Below are 22,196 nucleotides of genomic sequence, written 5' to 3'. Positions count from 1 at the left end.
ATAGTAAGACTCAGATGATCCAGCAACAAGCTGATTGCTGTGTAATTTTAAAAGGGGGATGTTTGGAACTCTGCAAGGATATGGGACTTGCTAGCACAAGTTAGGAAGGATATTATTAAATAATATATCCTCTCTTGCCTCCCCACAATACTGGGCAGACCAGAGACCCTGGAGAATTGCAGTCCATTAAGAAGTGCTTTTGCACATGTAATTTTGACAGGTTTGGGACAGTTCCAATTAGTGTATTCCTTCTGCTGCTACAAAGCAATATCTGGTCCGGATAACCAGTTGGTGAAGTATTGTCTAAAAGTCTAGCTAGTGTTTCATGGCTCTTTTTCTTCTTTCAGCTAAGGCCCATTCCTTCTCTACTACACAGAGCACTGCACCACAACAAACGTTCAGCACGATGCTGGTTCCTAAAGAATGAACTGAAGCAGGATCCTGGACTGGTAAGTTACTGGTTTAATTTGTTGTGATGAATTATTTCTATAACTTCACTGCAAAACATGGTGGCGCTAAGGAGGCAAAGAGCTTTTTTGATCCTTTTATGGGAAACAAAACCTAGCGTTTTACAAAAGCCTGTAGTTTGGAGTGTTAGGAAGCTGAATGTTTTTGAGTGCTGAAAAAGACTTCATTATATATGTCAGTCATTAATGCATATTTATTATTCCTCTCCTCTATCCAGTTAAATAAGTGGATATTTTCTGCTGGATTAGAACTGATCTCTAGGAGCATTGTTCATAAAACATGTACCATGCTATGGGTATGTTTACAGCTAAAATTGGTTCTCCCTTCAGAGATTCCTGGGAATAGGAGGGTTGTTTTCGGAAGTGGAGGGGCTAGGGATAGCTAAAAGCCAAATTTAAATCCCCAGTCTTCTGTAGGGGAAGCCATGAGAATTAAACAGGTATGTCTTATGAAGGCATTGTAAAGATATGTGACGAATGTGCCAGGTGAGGCTCCCTGGGGAGAGCATTCCATAAGTGGGGAGCCACATGAAAAAAAGGCTGATTCTTGTGTTGCCACCCTCTGGACTTCTCATGGAGGAGGCACACAAAGAAGGGCTTTAGATGATGCTCTCAGGGTCCCGATTGGCTCATCCAGGTAGAAGCGGTGAGACAGTCCTTGAGGTATTGCAGGTCTGAGCCACAACTGAACTTGGTGAGAAAAACAAGAGTGGAGGGGAAACAGGCAGAGCTGGCATGAGTGAGTGGCAAAAAGCTTTTCTTTCCTTTTTGGGAAAGAATTGGGGGAATTGTTTTTTTGAAAGAAGAAGGATTTGTGTTATGGGACAGAAATTTGTAGGGAGGGGGCTCAGAGGGAAAAAGAGAAAAACTTTTTTTGAATACAAGTGGGACAGAGGAATAGGAGTAGGGTTTGGCTTTGCATCAGAGCATGATAAGATCCCTGAGGCAGCGCAACCAAGGCCCACCTTGTCCAACATCCTATTTCAAATGGCTTCCAGCCACATGCCTATGGAAGATGTGCGTATGGAAGATAAGCATGACGATGTGAAGATTACGACTCTCCTCTTGTCTATCATTTATTGAACATGGTTTTCATTTACCTATCATAGCTGTCAGATGGGGCATCCATAAGCGGAACTGGGACAGAGTAGGGAGGAGGATCTTTGGGAAGCAGCGCAACAAAGTCTGGGGAAATTTGTAGTGCTGCCACGGCCCCACTTCAGCTGCTGCTGTTTGTTACACACTATGCACAACTCCTTATCCAAGGAGCTCAGAGCAGCTTCTTCTTCTTGTTAGATAGCCCATTTGGCCAGAACCGCGTAGTTTCAGCAACAGCATAGTTTTCCATAGTTGAACCTGAAGGTTATTTTGTAGATAAAATGCTGTGAAAGACAAGCAGTACATTTTTCTTGTAGCTCATTCTAGTAAAAGCTGCAGAAACATTAATCAAAGTGCTTGTCTTACCCGGCAATGCTAATGGAATGTAGTAGCCCAGTGTTGAAATACTGAGTGAAATATGAGCAGTTCACAGAAGGCTGTTCTTGAAGGCTGGCTGCTTAATGCATGTGCAGTCCACCTTTTCACCCTCCAGAGCTGTCTCCGCTGCTGCTGCTGCTGCTGCTGCACCAATTCTGTCTCCATCCATTGACTGCCCTGCCCTGCGCTGCCATCCATCTCGTCTCTGCAGTTTCCATGTGCTGATCTGCCCCTTACCTGACACCCACCACGGCCCTTCTTGAGCCCTTCAGTTTAGCTCCCTCCCTCTCTTTCACTTCTTATCTGCCCAGTGCTGTGAGCTGCCATGCCCTGCTGGATCAGCCCTGTCTAGTCCAGTGCCCTGTTCTCACAGTGGCTAACCAGATGCCTGTGAGAAATCTGCAAGCAGGATTTGAGCACAAGAGCGCTCTCCCATTCTGTGGGTTCCAGTCAGCACCAACCCTCATATGAGGAAAGGTGAGCTGACTGCCTCAGGTGGCAGGATCCACAGGGACAGCAGATCCTGCCTCCAAGTAATGCATTGCCGACTGCTGCTGCTGCCGCCCAGTGGCGCCTATGACTGCACACTTCTTGGAAGACGGATCTGCCTCCTCCTCAGCAGCCCCCTCCCCACATTTACAGTGGCCTCTTGACAAAGAGGAGGTGCTGCTGGTCTCCCCCACCCTGTTCCTGTTATAGATCTTTATTCCCCCCCCCCCCGGTTCTTGATGTAGATCTTCACTCACCGCTTCTTGGCTGGAGGGGGGCATTTTGTGGTTTGCCTCAGGTGCCAAAATGTATTGGGCCAGGCCTGTTTCCAGCAACTGGTTTTCAGATGTGGTTCCACCAGCATATGAGTTTTCTGCTGGCAAATCCCCTCTCTCCGTGTGTGTGTGTGTGTGTGTGTGTGTGTGTGTGTGTGTGATCCACCTCTCCTAACCCCTCTAGCTGGCAGATTTGGTAGTTTGGATTGCTCTGCAATAAGTTGATTTTTCTTTTCAAAATTGCAATGAATTATGTGTATGTCCAACTTACTTTTTTGTGTTTTGTAGTCATCTTGATATCTTAGTACATCCATCAAAGCTGACAAATAATACATCGGACTAGTGTGAAAAAAATCCTATATTTAAATGTTTTATTAATAATCTTATTACTCTTGGGTAATAGAGTTTAACAGGGTTTTTGTATTCCACTGTATGCATTGCCAGAAATTTGTGTCAGCTTCCGCCATTTGTCTTCGGCCAGTGCACTGAATGCTTAGTATGACTTTACTAGTCTGAAAAGACAATTTGTAACCTGAAATAAGCAGCCCAGGCATTTTTTCATGTAACAGTTTTGATGAATGCATCCTGTGTTTCTTTAGTAAGGAAAATACAACACCTTATAAAATACTTCTTCTACAAAACTCTGCAGAGTGAGACTGAATGAAACTGAATTACCAAACACATATGTTGTATCATTTGTGGCCCACCTCCAGAGATGGAGCCTAATGAAAGACAGTGGATTCCTGAACACTCAGAGAGATTTTCCAGAGGATCAGGCAGGTGATCCTGTTGTGACTCTAGTCTCGCTGTGGAATAGCAGGCTGCAAAGGCCATTAGCACCGTTGCGCCAGTCCTGAGTACCCTCTCTGGTGCTGTGGAGCCTGTTTTGCCTCCTGGTGCTTCAGGGGCCAGCAGACAATGGAACAGGCTGAGCAATGGCTGGAACACTAAATGTGTGCTAGAGTGCATAATGATGCTTGCTGTGTGGTGTTGCAGGCAGTGGTAGAAAGCCTCCAGTGCATCCTCAGGTGGTCAAGCGGCAGAACGTATTTTGGGTGGTATGGGTATAGTCAACACCTGCTACAGTGGAGGGAGCCCTGCAATCCCTCAGAAATCCCCTCTGACCTTTTTGCCCAAAACCTTTGAGGATAATGTCCCTTGACTTAGCACAGTTTTCACAGCAAACCCAAATGAAGCATCCATCACTGCCCAACTCTGGGATCATTTTCAGTTGATGCTGCCTGGTGATGCAGAAGTGTTGCATCACAGCTGTTTTTGTAAATCCAGTTGCTGCAGTGATGGAGCAAGGGACAATGATAATAAAGATATCGTATCGTATTGACAGGAGTGGGGGTGGGGTGGGGGTGCAGAGTGGGGGTGGGGTGGGGGTGCAGAGACTAAGGATGGGACCCAAAGCTGCCATGGACTGGAAGTTCCACAACTCCACCTTCGGATAATGCTCATGCCGGGTTCCAAAGTACACCAGTATAGAGAACTTTATGCATATTGCAAATCAATAAGAATTAGACAGCTTTTTTTTTTTAATGCTACTAAAAGGACTGGTTAACCGGTCTGGAGAAGAACAGGAAGGATGAAAAGCATGAAGAACTTCAAGAACTTTTCTCTTCCTTAATTGGAATCATGCCAGTTAACATTTAGGTGTAACCAAAGTGAAGCTATTTGTAGTAGGAGTTTAGAGAATGATTCAAAAGAAATTAGTCTTAGAAAAGTTTTTTCTAAAATTGCTTTTATTGTTACAAAAATAAATAAATGTAATTGTTTCTTAGCAGTATCTACACTGCAAATGTTATAGTGGTTTTATTTATCCATTTAATTATCATGATTTCCCTCCTAGTATTTTGATAAATGTAACTGAAATGAAGGTGCAGATGATTGTGTTAGGGTCCCAATACCTACCTGCAAAGAATCAAAGTTCCCAGAAGGGGACTGTAAATTTGACATCAGTCAACTACACCACAGTTACACAATTACCGTTGCAAGCCCAAACATGTCTACTCAGAAGTAAGTTCTATTGAATTCAGTGGCATTTACTCCCAGGTAAATTGGGTTGAGATTGCAGCCTAGGTGTTTCACAAGTTAACTGGGATGACCTTCAATTATTCTCTGTTTAATTTTCCCCATCCCATCATACAAAACAGATGATTGGTCAGGGCTTGGTAATTGTTCGTGTTTCTGGTGAATGTGGAATGCCTGGTACAGGAATGAAGGAACTGGTGAGCTCTGTCCTCAACTGAGTGTGTAAAGAAATTAAAATTCTCAGATGTGAGGAAATATGCTCTTTGAACTCTTAATTGTCACTCAACTCATATACAGATATACTTCTAAATATTTTCCCCCCAAATACTGTATTTTGTACATGTAAATAAAAATGTTTTTCTTCTACATAATTAATAAAAAACCTTTTTACAAACACTAATACACACAAACACATTATAGTATTAAGCAAAATTAAGTATGCAACATATATATGCCCTTTAGAAAGTAAGGGCAAAATAAATGCCAGTTGTGAATTTCAACTTCTTGTTAATTTTGAGAACCTGCTTGCTTTGTGTAGTTATTAAGAAGTAGTTGGCATCCTTCATCTCCACATGGACAATTGTGGTGTATTGTATTTTCTTAAGAACCCGGGTCGGGGGACGTCTTTAAAAAAGTTGCAGACTTTTCTTTTTCCTGACCCTAACAATTAAACATTAGAGCAAAATACATTACTTCAGACTTTAAAGGCCACGACTATTTTAAGTAGTCTGAAAGTAATGCTCAGGCACTGCCTAGAGTGGTGTTGCTCTGCTCAACAGAGGCCGTGGGTATATAGTGTTTCATAATATAAAGCACCTTTTTCTTTTTTGCCATGCATGAGCAGTTGAAACTCCACATTGTTTTTCAGCACAGTTGTCGCTGCCATTCAGAGCTGTATCAGGGCAAACATTAAAACAATGCTACTTGATACTAGAACAGTGGCGATGGCAGGGTGTTTATATATATCGATGTAACATGAATTATAGTTGTTGTTGAAAGCGTTCTGAAGAACAATTGCAGGTGCTAGTTGTCCTTGAACCCAAAATAGCTACTACACAGAGAACTGGATGCTTGTTTGATGGTTCAGGGAATATTTTTATAATGACATCTTCAGCTCATGGCAACTGTAAGGTCTTGCTGTATTCATAATACTTCCATCTGCTCCCATAATCCTTTGTGCCCATTGAGTGTTCCAACTCTTCCCTTGCCCTGAGTAAAGAAAAGCAGAGTTGCCCACTGATTCACTATTTTTCTATGGCCTTGGGCGCATTTTCCTACTCTTCCTCTCATCGGCTGCAAGCAACAACATCGGGGCTCTCCAGTCATTACTGCTTGCAGTGGTTGTTCAAACTGAGAGGTGCCATGAGCACTCAAGGGCTTTCTGTACGTAGAAGAACCCAAGCTGGCTAAGACTGTTAAATTGGGGTGTGGGGTATTTCCTCCCAATCCAAGCAATAGCTTCAAAAGTGGGATTCTTCCTGAGAACTGGAGCAGGCGAGGAAAGGGCTAAATCCCCCTTCATATCTGCTGTGATTCTTGCAGTTATAAGCTCCCCTCCACACAGAGGCTGTTCTGTTAAGTAGAAAAACCCCAACACATTAAATGTTTGGTTTGGCTCCCTTGTAAACCAGATCCTTGTTGCAAATCTGTCTGACCTTTGTGGTGAAATTGCTGCTGAAGCTTTTCTGCATCCAACATGGATCTTTAAATTTCAGTTTCACCTAAATATCATGGCTAATTGCCACCAAACATATATTTATCTGGGCTTTAAAAGCAACAATCAAACAAACAAACAAACAAACAAACAAACAGCAAAACAACTTACCGGTATGACAGTAAATTCTAAAATGCCAATTATGTGTTGTTGACTTCCTTATGTCAGTTCTGAATCTTCTGCCTATCAGTTGTAATTGGTGGCCACCAGTTCCATAGTTCTGAGAGGGGATGAAACATCACTCTTTCTCCATGCAATTTGTCATTTTATAAACATCTTATCCTTCCCCTTCTTTGTTTCCCTTCCCTATGTGTATGTGTGCTTTCCTGTCCTCTTGTTCCAGCCACTCTGTTCTTTTCCCCACTCCCCCTCAGTTGTGTCTCAATACTCCATGCCACTGAGCTTTTCATAGTTCTGTTTTGGGGTCCCCTCTCCACCCACCACCCACAGATTGTGTGTGTGTGTGTGTGTGTGTGTGTTCCTTAAGCTTACTGCGAGTCTGCTGGTACTTCTCTCTTGTGTGTTGGTGGTATGGTTTAAACTTTGTAAACATTGCCGTGGAAAACCTTGGATCTGTATTAGTATATAGATAAGAAGTTGGTGGGCTGTGAGAAATTGCATGGGGAGGGGACAGGACAAACAGCTGGGGAAATCCCCTCCCTGTTTCAAGTGCAACAGCACGAGATTACTGAGCTAAGGGACTTTCTCCTCATCTAGCCCTCATCTCAATATGATAATAGAAATGCTATATATTGTTGACTGCTGAGGTCTGGGAAGTGGATACAGAAATACTGTATTCTTAAGCTTCCTTTCCCAGGAGCTTCCATTATAACAATGATGGAGCAATTCCCTAGGTGCGGGGGAGGCCACCAGCATGGATGGCCAAAGGAACAGATTTATTCATGGAGGATAACTCTCTCCACAGCTATTAGAAACACGATAGCTAAGTTGCACAAATGCAGTACAGTGGTACCTCGGGTTAAGTACTTAATTCGTTCCAGAGGTCCGTAATTAAACTGAAACTGTTCTTAACCTGAAGCACCACTTTAGCTAATGGGGCCTCCTGCTGCTGCTATGCCGCCGGAGCACAATTTCTGTTCTCTTTCTGAAGCAAAGTTCTTAACCTGAAGCACTATTTCTGGGTTAGCGGGGTCTGTAACCTGAAACGTATGTAACCTGAAGCGTCTGTAACCCGAGGTACCACTGTGTAACTCTTGAGTTCTGGATGCTAATGGCAAACCATGGAGGACTGTTCCCTTCCTACTCTGCTTGTCAGAGGCACCTGGCTGCCTGACAACGGAAGCCACGCTGAGCTGGATGGACATTTTGGTCTGATTCCAGCAAGACAGTGTTTCAAGTCCGCTTGGCTGCTCATCTTTGGCACAACATGTGAGGCTCCTGCAGCCTCTGGAGGCTTGCTCATAAGCCGCTGTCCATTCAGCACTCTGTTCTTTGCCTTCTGAAGAGATTCTGGCTGTATGCAGGCAATGGGTTTTCAGAAGCCGCATTGTACAGTTGTCATCGCCTACATTACGCATGTGGTTTTTGTGTCCTGTTTCTGTTGTGTTTCAAGCTGTAGTGTGATGATACTACTGCAGTAATGTTTGGATAGGTGTCTGTTGGGTAGGGCTCATGAGGAGCAGAACGCTCTCCCTGCATATACAGTGGTGCCCCGCAAGACGAATGCCTCGCAAGACAAAAAACCCGCAAGACGAAAGGGTTTTTCGGTTTTTGCGACGCTTCGCTAGACGATTTTCCCTATGGGCTTGCTTCGCAAGACGAAAGCCCATAGGGAAATCTCCGGGGACCTCTTTTAAATGCTGGCGGTGGGGAGCAAAGCCTTTCCCCCCCCTCCGGACTTCAGAAGAGGTCCAGGAAGGCCGGCGGGGGCGAAAGGCTTTGCTCCCCACCGCCAGCATTTTAAAAGCGGTCCGGGATAGCAGGGAAGCACTTCCCGCTATCCCGGACGGCTTTTGAAGGCAGGCGGGGGGGGGGGAGCAAAGACTTTTGCCCCCCGCCTGCCTTCAGAAGAGGTCCAGGACCTCTTCTGAAGGCGGGCGGGGGACAAAAGTCTTTGTCCCCCCTGCCTGCCTTTCTGGGGGCTTTTAAATTGCCCCGGGACTGTCCGGGGCGATTTAAAAGCGCCCGGACGGCTTTTGAAGGCAGGCGGGGGGGGGGAGCAAAGACTTTTGCCCCCCGCCAGCCTTCAGAAGAGGTCGGGGGACAGACTGTCCCCGGACCTGGTCTGAAGGCGGTTTCCATAGGAACGCATTAATTGATTTTTAATGCATTCCTATGGGAAACCGTGCTTCGCAAGACGAAAAACTCGCAAGACGAAAAGACTTGCGGAACGAATTAATTTCGTCTTGCGAGGCACCACTGTAGTTACATGGGTTCACATTATTTAATCACTTTGAAAGGATGGGTGCATATCTAAGAGAGAGAGGGCTGGTGGTAGCTCTGGTCCCTGTCCACTTCCCCTCCCCTTCTTTATTGGAAACTAGACCTGGTCTGTCTTGCCTTGCTTGATCCTCCTTTGTTCCACTTGACACAAACAAGATGAATTTTAACAGGGAGAAATGTAAAGTATTGCACTTGGGCAAAAAAAAATGAGAGGCACAAATACAAGATGGGTGACACCTGGCTTGAGCGCAGTTCATGTGAAAAAGATCTAGGAGTCTTGGTTGACCACAAACTTGACATGAGCCAACAGTGTGACGCGGCAGCTAAAAAAGCCAATGCAATTCTGGGCTGCATCAATAGGAGTATAGCATCTAGATCAAGGGAAGTAATAGTGCCACTGTATTCTGCTCTGGTCAGACCTCACCTGGAGTACTGTGTCCAGTTCTGGGCACCACAGTTCAAGAAGGACACTGACAAACTGGAACGTGTCCAGAGGAGGGCAACCAAAATGGTCAAAGGCCGGGAAACAATGCCTTATGAGGAACGGCTAAGGGAGCTGGGCATGTTTATCCTGGAGAAGAGGAGGTTAAGGGATGATATGATAGCCATGTTCAAATATATAAAAGGATGTCACATAGAGGAGGGAGAAAGGTTGTTTTCTGCTGCTCCAGAGAAGCGGACACGGAGCAATGGATCCAAACTACAAGAAAGAAGATTCCACCTAAACATTAGGAAGAACTTCCTGACAGTAAGAGCTGTTCGACAGTGGAATTTGCTGCCAAGGAGTGTGGTGGGGTCTCCTTCTTTGGAGGTCTTTAAGCAGAGGCTTGACAACCATATGTCAGGAGTGCTCTGATGGTGTTTCTTGCTTGGCAGGGGGTTGGACTCGATGGCCCTTGTGGTCTCTTCCAACTCTATGATTCTATGATTCTATGACTCTGTTTGTGGGAACCTGAGCTCTTGCTGTGAATGTCCTATTTGGACAAGGACACTCATTCTTCTGGAGCTATCGTCTGGAGCAAAACAACCTTGTGTGGCCATCCAGAGCAGTTGTAAGGCATCCAAAAACTTCCTGACACTGCCACATTCCCACTGATATTCTAGCAGGAAGTATGGCAGCGTCAGGTGGTACCAGCATGCCTTGCACCTGTACTGTGCTGTTGTATGAGGTATTTTTTCAAAGCCCAAAAAGAGAAAGGGGGGGGGGGAGAACCTCAGCAAGGTAAGCCAAACTCTTCCTCCACCAAAAAGTTCAGTGAAATTCACCCACTGCCTACTGAAAGAAGCAGAAATCCCATTCAGTTTTGTGAGGAAAGAATTCAGCCTTACTTTAAATGCAACTACTTTCTGGAAACATCCCTGGAGGTTGGAACACAACAGCCTGGAGTACTCCTCCTTGAGCTACTCCAGAAGGATACCATGGTCAATGGTATCAAGAGCCCAAGAAGAGCAAGTAAGGTCACACTCACCCATGTCATCAACATGGGTGACCAAGGCAGTTTCAAAGCGACGACAGTACCCTGAAAGCAAGACTGTCATGAATCCATATATTGTATCCTCCAAATGTTCCTGAAGCTGGAAGCCACCACCTTTTTGAAACCATTGTCTAAAAAGGGGCTGTCTGTCATAAAACCATTTTGCTAGCAGGAAGTTTCAATACTCTGGAAATTTGAACTGAAACGAGGCCTCTTTGTTCCTCCTTAAGATCATCATGCAGCCAGTTAAATTCCAGACACATAAAATCATGTTATTTTAGGCCCAATCGTAGACCTTAAGATAATTATTTCTTAAACCATTGTCAGGAGTCAGGGAAGCAGAAAAAGGCAGCAACGGTATTTCCCAGGGCAGAGCTGCTTGTTGCACGGTGCTCTGTGTCTGTTTCCCCCTGAGGGTTTTTCTTTTATTACGTGAAGCGAGCTTTCACAAGGATGAGGGGACTGTTTAATTATTTCTTTCCTAGCAATGTATCTGTTTAAAATAGACCACCCCGGCTCTCCTTCTCTCCAAGGGTTAGAAGGTATGGGGCCTGGATCTGTTATTTCTCTAGGAGAAAAGCGGCTCATTGTGGTTTTGAACAGCTAAAAAGGAGAGAAATGAAGGGGTAATAATAATAGCTGTTATTATTATTATTATTATTATTATTATTATTAATTTTTTGTATCCAACCTATCAAACTTGGTTGCCCCAGCCCCTCTGGATGGCTTCCAACAGAGTACACAAAAGCAGCAGCAGCAACAACAACAACAGAACAACACAGATTAAAAGTGTCACAGAAGCTTTACCTGATAAAATTAAGCCCCTGAGGGAAAGAATCACTAAACTACATGGAACTTACAGTTCCCCTCTTAACTTATCTCACTTGGATCCCATCCACTCTAGTAATATATATGTCTCATATAGCACAGTAAGTGACATTTCATGTTGAGCTTTTTTTGAACTTGGCAATAGATGAAAGTCACTATACTTGCATGCAAACATTTTTGACGGGGTCTTTTTGGATGTGTGTGTGGAGGCAGGAGGACTACCTGTGATTGCCTTTTGTTGAGTGTTTGAGAGCTGGCCCAACACTCCTCTCCTCCCTGCCATGGGGAGAACAGAATGACCAAACACATTCAGATGCCTGCAAAACATATCCTTTTGGTCATTAACTTCCCTCCCAAAATTTACAGGATTGGGGAGAGGGTGTGCCAGCTATAGCAGGGATGAGGAACCTCAGGCCCCGAGGTCCATCACACCCTCTGGGCACCTCTCTCTGGCTCTCAGAACTCTTCACCGCCCATGCCCAGGCCATGCCACTCTCCTTAGGCCACAGAGCCCTCACAAGCCTGCTCTATACCTTCCTCTCGTGTTTTTGCCTGGCTGGAGTGTGGTAGAAGATGGAGAGTTGTGTATGTAGAAACCTCTGGCTTTTGCATGGCTGAAACATGCCACACTATACAAGGTGAAAGGGACATATATTGCTCCACCCACTTCTTGCCTCTGCCCCTGCTCACCACTAGCATGTGTTTCTCCACCTCTGAGCAAGAAGGTTGCCCCCTGGTCCAAGACATGCTCCCCCCGCAGGGAAGAAGAGGGAAGGGGGGGCATGAAGATCAACCTTATCCATTGGTTGAACTGCAAAGGCCATTGCGGGTAGGAAAGGGACCTGCTCCGAATCGCATGAAGTGGCTGCAGAGCCCTGGAGACCCCAGAGGGCAGCCCCCACTATTTCCTCCCTAGGAGTGGAAGGAGGCCAGCTGCGCCTTTAACTCATTGAGATGCTGCTGTGGAGCTGGCACTGGGAGGACTGCTGAGGGGACAGCAGATCTGGCCTCCAAGGAGCCTGCCATAGCCATTGCTGTCACTACAGCAGCAGCAGCGGGTGATGCATTCCTTGGGGGCATTCCTTGCTGCTCCTGTGGTTCCTGCCGCCCCTTGCCTCATGTATGGGCTGGTCCTGCCAGAGAGGATTCCCAAGCAGACCTTTTTTCAGGTTCCCTGCTGCATGCACTCAGATGGTTTCTTTTCATAAAGGCAGTACAGTGGTACCTCGGGTTAAGAACTTAATTCGTTCTGGAGGCTAATGGGGCCTCCTGCCGCCGCCGCACAATTTCTGCTCTCATCCTGAAGCAAAGTTCTTCACCCGAGGTACTATTTCTGGGTTTGTAACCTGAAACGTCTGTAACTTGAAGTGTCTGTAACCCGAGGTACCACTGTATGTGTTGCTTCTGGCACACTAGTGCTAGTTGAGTAAGCAAAGTTAAAATATTGCTGGCTGTGGCTGTGAATGTGAAATTATTAGTAGCACTAAGGTGGTAAGAAAAAGCTAAGACTGTTGGACACCTTATAGTGCAAAATTACATAATTATAAACAATAGACTCTAGCAGTTGAGCTTGACAGCAGGAGACTGTTATTTTGCAATCATATCTTCAAGGCTCATTAGCTGTGGATTTACACACTAAATAAAAGCTTTTTGGTGGCTAGAATCTGTAGTGGCATTTTATTCAGATATTTATGCAGAGATCCACAACTGTCAAAATCCATATAGCATTGATATGGTGGTTGTAAGTGGGCGTTCAATATGCCCCTGAGAGTGCAATACAGAGCATTTTAGAGTTTAAACAAATCCTGTATCTAACTTTGTGTACAGTATGTAAAGGCATGTATAAAATTAGGTGAACCCTATATAAAGGAGGCAGCACACAGTTCTGAACTACAGGATTGTAGAAAAGAGATTCAAAGGGCATGGAGCTGTTATTTTAGCTTTCTTCTGTAAATGCCATTAAAATGCTTGCTGAATGCAATGTTTCTTTTCCACCCTTGCTCTAGGATTCTTGGTGGTAGAGGTATCAATTCAGAATTTAGCATATACGTGCATCTCATGTTATGCATCATAGCACCACTGTATAAATATAGGTAGATTTTCTGTTGCCCAATGCTAATCAATTCACTACAAACGCTGGGCTCATCTTATCCTCTTGCACATGAGCACAGTGAGTGGGGGGACATTGCCTTTACTGGAGGGCCTTCTGCCTCACCATTACCTTGGGAGGAGGCCTCCCCACCTCTTTCATGTGAGGATCATGGGCCCCAGCAGGCAAGCTATTCGTCCTTGGTAATGCTCTAGTAGGGATCCCCAACTTCTGGGGGCTCATGGGCCACATTTGTAATTTCAAGGAAGTGCCATGGGCACTGTGAGCTTCTGCTGTTTTTGTACATAATATTGTATGCACATGCATTATTAGAGTAATTAAGGTGAATGTATAGGTAAGTATATTGGAGGACTTAAGGTAAATGTTAGGTGGGAAGGGTGAGAGAGTTTGGAATATTAGTAGTGAGTGGTAATTGGATGGGAGTGTTCAAAGGTAATCTTAATGACTGAGGTGAGATAGTTTGGAGTCAGTTCAGTTGAGGATGGAGATGGAGTTTGGGCAGTGGGTGGTAGATGGCATGAGAACTGGTGTTGGATGTGAAGCAGGCTTAGTTTATTGGAATAGGATCAGTACTGTAGTAGCCATTGTTGCATATGTCATAAAGTAACAAATGAGATAAAGAAAAACTTAAAACATACACTTTTATGCGCACCAGGTAATCATAAAACATTTGCTGTGTGATTCCTCTTGGAATCACGTAACTTACTTGGAGAGAAGTGGACCAAGCTTGGCTAAGTGGAAAGTATCAACCAAGTGAGGATAATGGGAAAAGACAGACAAAAAGGAGCGAAAGCATGAATAGATCTTTTTAAAGAAATAAAAATAAAATAGATGTAAAGGTTTGATGTGCATAAAATGTTATGTAGAGGTTTGCATTTGCAGAGAACTGTGGCAAGTGCAGAAAGTGCCTGGGCAGCTAAAGCTGCAAAAAGAAGCGCAGAGTCTTTGTTTTAAAGTTAGGGAGCCTGAGTTTCTCACTCTGCCATTATATTGAACATGTCGCTTGCTTATCTGAGTATCTGAATCTGTCTCTGGAACCAGAGAGAGAATAGTGTCGATTCAAGGAAAAAATGAATGCCACTTCTGAGCAATCGCAAGCTTCCTGGGTCTCATGTACACAAGACCCTCCAAATGTCCCTATTTTCCAGGGACAGTTCCAGATTTACAGAAGCCGTCCTGATTTCTGATCTGATCTCAGAATGTCCCACTTTTCCTCAGGACGTCCCTATTTTCATCAGAATGTCCCACTTTTCATCAGGACGTCCTTATTTTCAAATGTTGGAGGGTAGGGAGTTATTTGACCCTGCAGTCAAGGAGATAAGTAACCTTTAGAAAACATTTGAAAGCAGCCCTGTACAGGGAAGTTGTTTGTTTAATGTTTTGCTATGCTTTTATATATGTTGGAAGCCACCCTGCATGGTTACGGCAACCCAGTCAAATTGCCAGCAAATAATAATAATAATAATATGGATAGGATGTCCCTATTTTCATCAGAGAAATGTTGGAGGGAATATACACAGCTCTCCATGCCCGACAAGATGTGGCTGCTTCCAAATGCTTTTCAAAGGCAGCTACGTTTGGCATGACTGTAGCCAAGCTGTATTGGTTTCATGCACAGAAGACAATTGGGTTCCAGACTTCCTGAAATTCAATACATATCATGTACATAGTCATTCAACTTTTAAGAGAAATGCAATGTTGCTTACTTCAATGGAACAGGATATTTTAAACAGGCTTTAAAGGACTAGAAATATCTCTGACAATATATCTCAGGCCAGCAAGGGGGGGGGGGGTTCAGGAACATCTCCAAGGTCTTGATCAGACAAAACCCTGAAATAAAAAGAACCAGTGAAAGAAAGAAAGAAAAAATACAGAAAAAGTTGTGTGGCCTCTAACACATTACAGACAAAACCCTTGTGTACTTGAAATACCCTTATTTTCACACTTACAGTAGGATCATGGCCTGAAGTGGACATAGGCATCCACATGCACATACACATTTGCATGTTGCCGAAGACTCTTGCATTTAAATCCAGTGGCATGGATAGTTTTTGCAGGGGGCAGGCAGAATTGAAGCATATATTATTGAAACATATATTAAGAGAACAAAAAACAAACAAACAAAGAATTGGCTTAGCTGCATCAGCTTGGTCTGGTCACATGATTAAAAAGGCAGAGAGTTTTTGTAAAATACTTGTGTTTCTACTGTCTACCAGTTCAAAATGAATTGCACCAGTTCCAGTATGTTAGGGCAGAAAATGAGACTGTGCTGGATAGTTCCATCCAGTCAACTCCTCTTGGAATACGATATGGGGAGGGACAATCCTGGTGGTGTGACTGAATTCCTGGCTGAGCTATCGGAAATTAGTTCCAAATGAAATAGGTAGTCCTCAGCCGAGGATACTAACGCTGTTGAATGGGTTCCCACTGATAAGATGAATGGAAGCATTTTTAAAGATGAAATTGGGTATCTGGACAAAGTGGAAGCAACAAGCACAGAGCCTTAAAGGAATTGGGCCTAAAACTGGCATCATGGAACATAGCAGGTTGGTGTTCAAAGCAGGATAATAAACAGCTGATGATCTTGTTGTTGTGTTTAGTCGTTTAGTCGTGTCCGACTCTTCGTGACCCCGTGGACCAGAGCACGCCAGGCACTCCTGTCTTCCACTGCCTCCTGCAGTTATTTTGAGCAATTTGATATTATTCAGCTACAAGAAAAATGGCACAATGACTCTATAATGCTTAATGGATACAAATGACAGCCACACCCTCAACAAAAGGCTGTAGGGCCAGTGGGGCTCTAGCATGTTTCATCTCCGCAAAGTTGAATGCAACTACAACAGCCATGATTCCATGTAACCCATTTGTAACTGCTGTCTTGGTTGTAGTTTTGAATGTATGTCTATTGCTGATTAACATCTACATACCACCTTGTCAAAAAGAAATCTATTGTAAATACTATCTGGACAGACCTAGAGAATTATGTAGAATCCCTGGAATCCCTACATACTACTGCAGTGTTTATCATTGCAGGGGATTTTAACAAACATATGGGAACCAACAATGTAAATTTGTATACCAATTACAGATTCTGGAACCAGATATTTACTTAGCCAGAGGTACCTCCCATTTGTCCAGAGATCATAAATGTAATTATTTAGGGCTTTGTTTAGCCCAAGTTGTGATGCAGAGGGACTTGTAAATATTAAACGGTACAATAAAGGGAGATTGGCCTGGTGAATATATCCACTTTACAAAGCATGGAGGCAGTGTGATAGATTATATTGCAATCTTGCGATTTGCATATAAGTTTGTCATTGAGTTTGAGTTAAGCAAGGTTGTATCCTAGTTCCCACACTGTTTACTTTATATATAAATGATATTGTCCAGAGTTCAACATCCCCAGAATCTCACGCCCCTAAATTGGCCACAAAAGCCACCTCTATATTATTATACGCAGATGATGCGGTACTTCTATCTCAAACAAAAGTGGGCCTGAAAAGATTGATTAGGGCATTCTCAGGATACAATGGTACCTTGGGTTAAGAACTTAATTTTTTTCTGGAGGTCCGTTCTTAACCTGAAACTTTTCTTAACCTGATGTACCACTTTAGCTAAAGGGTGCTCTGGCTGCCACTGCGCCGCTAGAGCACGATTTTTGTTCTCATCCTGAAGCAAAGTTCTTAACCCGAGGTACTACTTCCAGATTAGCAGAATCTGTAACCTGAAGCGTATGTAACCTGAAGCGTATGTAACCCAAGGTACCACTGCACTGCCAAAGAGAACGGTTGGCTTTGAACTACAAGAAAACTAAAGTCATGGTGTTTTCAAGAAACTGCAGTGGTGCCCCGCAAGACGAATGCCTCGCAAGACGGAAAACCCGCTAGACGAAAGGGTTTTCCGTTTTGGAGGTGCTTCGCAAAACGAATTTCCTATGGACTTGCTTTGCAAGACGAAAATGTATTGCGAGTTCCTGCGGGGTTTTTTTCCTTTCCCCCCCTTTTCCCCAAGCCGCTAAGCCGCTTATCAGCTGATCCGCTAAGCCGCTTAACAGCTGATCCGCTAAGCCGCTTATCAGCTGATCCGCTAAGCCCGCTAAGCCGCTAATAGCGCTAAGCCGCTAAGCTGCTAATGGGCTTGCTTCGCAAGATGAAAAAACCGCAAGATGAAGAGACTCGCGGAACGGATTCTTTTCGTCTTGCGACTGTATAGGGCCCATAGATGGTATATGGTTAATCAGTTAAAGAGTTTAAATACCTCAGCCTTACTTTTCAGTCAACAGGGTCATGGGGAGCACATCTGAAGTATGCAAAGGAAAAAGCCTCTCAAAGCGCCAAAATTCTGACATGCTTTTTCCATATGAAAGGTGGCAATCACATATCATTAGCACTTGAAGTGTTTAAAGCTAAACCCTTAGCACAGTTACTTTATGGGCCTGAGCCCATTTGGACAGGCGCTCACCTTGGATCTACAGACGCTATTCAGTCTGAGTTTTTAAGGCAATTTTTTTTCCTGTTCCATCCTGTATTCCAAATGCTTCATTGTGTGTGGAAGCTAATCTCCCCTCTGTTGAATTACAGATTTGGTGTAGGACATTTACTTACTGGCTTTGGCTAAATTTAAACCCTACCAGTCTACTGGTATGATTATTTTTCACCTAGTCATTAAGAAACCTTGACACCCTATTTGCAAAATTTAACAATTCCAAAATACAGACACACTTTCACTTATGCAAGATATACTGCCTTCAGCTGTACTTGAGGGTTGATTTCAAAAAATTCCGCTGGAAAAATGTCCATGTGAAGATGGCAATATTGAATCAGTAGCTCATGTGCTTCTAGCCTGCACACTTTATAAAGATTTGAGGAGTGATGTTCTTACTCCTCTGCTACTATCCATATCGGGTCACTCAACCATTGCTACTGTGTCCTTTCTGCTAGCAGATCAAGATAATTAGGTGACAGGAAAAACTGCAAAAATTTTAGCAGGGGCAGTTAGAATAAGATCTATTACTTGATATTTGATGTAAACCTCCAGATGTCTTTTGCATAGTTAAGTTTTTACCTCTCTTCAGTACATTTTATTTTATTGCTATGGCTAGTGGCTGATTAAAATAAATATTCTTCTGATTCTGATTCTACCATTCAGTCACAAAGTAGTGCTATCAAATAGCCTAAAAAATGCCAGTTCCTCAAAAATCATTTCATTTGACAGAGCAATTAAAAAAAGAGGAAAGTGGAGAATAAGCTGTGATCAAGTCTTACTTGAATATTTTATCAGAACAGCAGAGTGAGATTATTGGTACTCTGCAAACTTTCTACATAAAGGAAAGCTTTAAACCACCACCCTACATTCTTATGTTGTGGCTACTGAAACCGATCATTTAATACCAGTATGAAATAATGCCCAGGGCTGCAACATTTGTCAAATGAATCTTAGCTATGGATCATAGCTACCTGAATCCCTGTTTTATATAGCTGACTCTGAAAAGCATTGCTAAGATCTGTCTAATGCACTGGTTTATATGTATGTAGAATTATCTTAGTGGCATCCCAGCTTTTTCTGAACTCAGCAACTAGAGATTTAAGATGCTCAATTTGGTGTCACAATGAATTTTTTCTGCTTGGGATTGAAAAATACTTACAGGAGTGAAAATGGGGCAACATAAGTGTCACTGAGAGTCATTTCCCCCTCCTCTTTTAAGAGCTATGAGGGGCTATCGTCCAAAGCTGTTTCTTTAAAGGATTATATGCAATTCAGGTCAAGCTACACAAAGATATATCTGCAAAGGAGTTGCTGCCACATGTCCTTTTAAGCTTGCTCAAATCCATTGGAGGTTACTAGAGTATCAGTAATGACCATTTAGTGAAGTTTATACAGCCAAGGAGAAATGCAGCTGAAGTGCTGATGCTACAGAAATACAGATGTGAAATTGAATGATACTTGTCACTTAAGGAAAACTTTCTAGGAAGGAGACAGGAGAGAAGGGAAACCCTCTGAAAATGTTTTAGCTTGAGGGTTAGATGTTTCTGCTAATTTTGTGGAATGGTATGATGAGGTACAGGGATGCGGGTGGTGCTGTGGAGGAATGCGGGTGGCGCTGTGGTCTAAACCACTGAGCGTAGGGCTTGCTGATCAGAAGGTCGGCGGTTTGAATCCCCGCGACGGGGTGAGCTCCCGTTGCTTGGTCCCAGCTCCTGCCCACCTAGCAGTTTGAAAGCATGTCAAAGTGCAAGTAGATAAATAGGTACTGCTCCAGCGGGAAGGTAAACAGCATTTCCGGGTGCTGCTCTGGTTCGCCAGAAGTGGCTTAGTCATGCTGGCCACATGACCCGGAAAAACTGTCTGCGGAGTAGACAAACGCCAGCTCCCACAGCCTGTAAAGCAAGATGAGCGCCGCAACCCCAGAGTCGGCCACGACTGGACCAAATGGTCAGGGGTCCCTTTGCCTATGTTGAGGTACTATTGTGGCTCTTCTACAAAAGGTGATGACTACAGTGTAAGAATTGGAACCTTTCTCTCCACTAAAAAAGATTTAAGAGAGAATAGACTCCAAAAACTATGATGTGGTGAGAGATTCAGTATCTTCCTTTCCCAAGCAGAAATAATTATGTTTTCTGCCACAATACCATGGTGAATTGCGCTGTGTGAAAATATGGTAAGACAACCCTCTCATGGTTATTAGCAAAGCTAACCGTTGCTGTTGCAGTACTTCCTAGCACTGACTGGTATTGAAGGAGAGCTTTCCAGGCCTTAGAAATAATTGTATTGACCTTTTACAAATGAGTTCCCTGGCAATTGTTTCTAATTGCCACAGCTTTGAATTTGCAAAAAGGATTTAACTTGCTGGTGACAAGCTTTATTTTCTCCCCTCTCAAACTTAATTAATCAATCCTGTAAATGACTAATTAGACAAGTGCCCCCCTCCCCTTTTTAAAATTGAGGTATCATTTTCCGCCAAAGCTTTTTTTACCCAGCAGGTTTCTCTACAGCTGTATGAGTGCATGCATGCTTCATAATTATAAAAATTAAGTAATCACCTCATTTGTAAATTAAAATTGAGGTTAAGCAATTGACTCAAAAGTTTTGCTTCATTGCAAAAAGGCCTACTAGTATCCACCCAGCTGTGAGTTTACAGTTCTCATGCTTAAGATTTAATTTAAATTGTGTTGCAAATTGACTTTGCATAAATTTTAGCCTGAAGTAGCCTGTACAGTACTACCTCGAGTTACAAACGCCTCAGGTTACAAATGCTTCAGGTTACAAACTCTGCTAACCTGGAAGAGTTACCTCGAGTTGAGAACTTTGCCCCCCACGATGAGTTAGGATTCCAGGTGGAGAAATCGAAACTGGAAACAGAATTGTTAGAACCTAAGACCAAAGTACTTTTAAAAATGTATAACTTGCTGTTGAAATGGAACACACAAGACGAAATGGTTAAATCGGCTATGATAAAGTGGGCTCAGGATATTGGGCATAACATCATGTTTGAGGATTGGGAAACGTTGTGGACCACCGGGCTGAACTTCACTGCATGTAATGCTCTGAAGGAAAATGTAATGAAAATTATATACAGATGGTACATGACCCCAGTTAAACTGGCCAAAATATACCATTCGTCTGATAATAAATGTTGGAAATGTAAGGAAAATGAAGGAACATTCTTTCACCTCTGGTGGACTTGCCCTAAAGTGAAGGCCTTCTGGGAAATGATATATAATGAGCTGAAAAAGGTGTTTAAGTATACCTTTACCAAGAAACCAGAGGCATTCCTTCTGGGCATTGTCGGCCAAAATGTGTTAAAGAAGGACAGAACATTTTTTATGTATGCAACAACGGCGGCAAGAATACTCATTGCTAAGAATTGGAAAATTCAAGATCTACCCACACTGGAAGAATGGCAGATGCAGCTGATGGACTATATGCAACTAGCTGAGATGACCGGCAGAATTCGAGACCTGGGAGAGGAGAGGGTTGAAGAAGATTGGAAGAAATTTAAGATTTACTTACAAAAGTATTGTAATTTGGCTGAATGTTAACAAGGATGTCAGAGTAGAAATAACTGTCTACCATCAAATTATATTTGAGTTAAACCTAAATTATTGGATTTAAGATGGTAAACAAAATGATAATTTGCTTGGAAACAATTTTATAACGATATAAGTGGAAGCGTGAGGCGTGAGGGAGTCCACAGCAGTAATGAAAAGATATTATAAAAATTATGTGGTTTGTTAAATATGCATTTGTATTAAAAAAACCTTAATAAAAATTTATATATATATATAAAAAAGAGAACTTTGCCCCACGATGAGAAGGGAATTTGTGTGCCAAAGGTGCAGCGGCAGCAAGAGGCCCCATTAGCGAAAGCACGCCTCTAGTTAAGAACAGTTTCAGGTTACGAATGGACCTCTGGAATGTCTTATGTTCGTAACTAGAGGTACCACTGTATCTATTTCTGGAAGACATCATTGTTCACACAAGCTGGTATTACTTAGTATAATAATTTATCCTTCTATGGGGGCATTCAGTTCAAAAAAAGGTATTGTGTACATTTGTGTTTGCTTTCAGGAGCCTTTGACCATATTAGACATTTTTTCTGATAATGTTATTGCCAGTTAAAGGCTGCAACCCAAAACACAGTTACCTGGGACGATAAGCCCCATTGATATCAATGAAGCTTGCTTCTAATTAGAAATAAGACTGTAAGAATAAGAGGTATTCATAGCACGAGTTGTTTGTACTATTGTGATTGCTAGCGATTAAAGAGATGCAACTGGAATTCCAAAGAATTCTCTCCTGGTCACCAGCTTGGCCTGGGTCCTAGGCATCCCAGCCACTTTCGGGGAAGGTGTAACATGGCCTCTTGAATCCTCATTCATTCCCCAACGAGAACAGCAACCGAGGGGCATTGAGAACTTTCTC

The 22,196-nt window shown here is 43.2% G+C and overlaps 1 protein-coding gene across 3 annotated transcripts in view; it reads left to right on the top strand.

Annotated features, from left to right (window-relative positions):
* LOC309355222 (poly(rC)-binding protein 3-like) overlaps window positions 1-22,196 on the top strand; it is a 173,546-nt gene that overhangs the window by 5,577 nt on the left and 145,773 nt on the right. For all 3 annotated transcript variants that reach the window (XM_081885856.1, XM_081885870.1, XM_081885867.1), the window contains exon 2: window positions 348-449. The gene's annotated coding sequence lies outside the window, so the exon portion shown is untranslated. The remainder of the gene's footprint in view (window positions 1-347; window positions 450-22,196) is intronic.

This window comes from Podarcis melisellensis (assembly GCF_964234715.1).
Source record: "Podarcis melisellensis genome assembly, chromosome: 13".
NCBI classification, from domain to species: Eukaryota; Metazoa; Chordata; class Lepidosauria; order Squamata; family Lacertidae; genus Podarcis; species Podarcis melisellensis.
Note: the sequence above shows the minus strand (reverse complement) of the source record. Positions and strands in the feature narration are given on the sequence as shown.